Source organism: Penaeus monodon, chromosome 20, assembly GCF_015228065.2.
Source record: "Penaeus monodon isolate SGIC_2016 chromosome 20, NSTDA_Pmon_1, whole genome shotgun sequence".
Lineage (NCBI taxonomy): Eukaryota > Metazoa > Arthropoda > Malacostraca > Decapoda > Penaeidae > Penaeus > Penaeus monodon.
In genome coordinates this window covers 12,608,945-12,609,298 of record NC_051405.1, presented here as the reverse complement: position 1 = coordinate 12,609,298, position 354 = coordinate 12,608,945, and the positions used below count along the sequence as shown (strand labels likewise).

General features: G+C 30.5%; 1 protein-coding gene across 1 annotated transcript in view; it reads left to right on the top strand.

Annotated features, from left to right (window-relative positions):
* Positions 1–354, top strand: part of LOC119585635 (soluble calcium-activated nucleotidase 1-like) — a 13,438-nt gene that overhangs the window by 9,206 nt on the left and 3,878 nt on the right. The window lies entirely within an intron of this gene.

The following is a 354-nucleotide window of genomic DNA, read 5'->3' as shown; positions in this document are numbered from 1 at the left end:
CCATTAACCATTATTGTCAGATGGATTTTGAACCTGCTTGTTTAGTTGGAAAAAACAATCTTTTTATATGGCAGTTTTTAAATTTCACAAAGATAAAAGAAATATTATTTTTTTGTGTTTGATTTTAATTAGAAATTAATTCCTTATTTGAAACTACTGGAAAACCACATTGAGATTTCAAAATTGCTGAGTTTCATGCAGTATCCACATAGTTGAAGCTGTTTTTTTATATATTTTGCTGGATATAAAAATGACTTGTTTGTTGCTAAAAGGACAGATTTTTTGTGAGGGCTAAACTCCCTTGGAGAGTAAGTCAGTCACCTTAGTCTACAAGAAGTGAGTTTCATGCTCAGC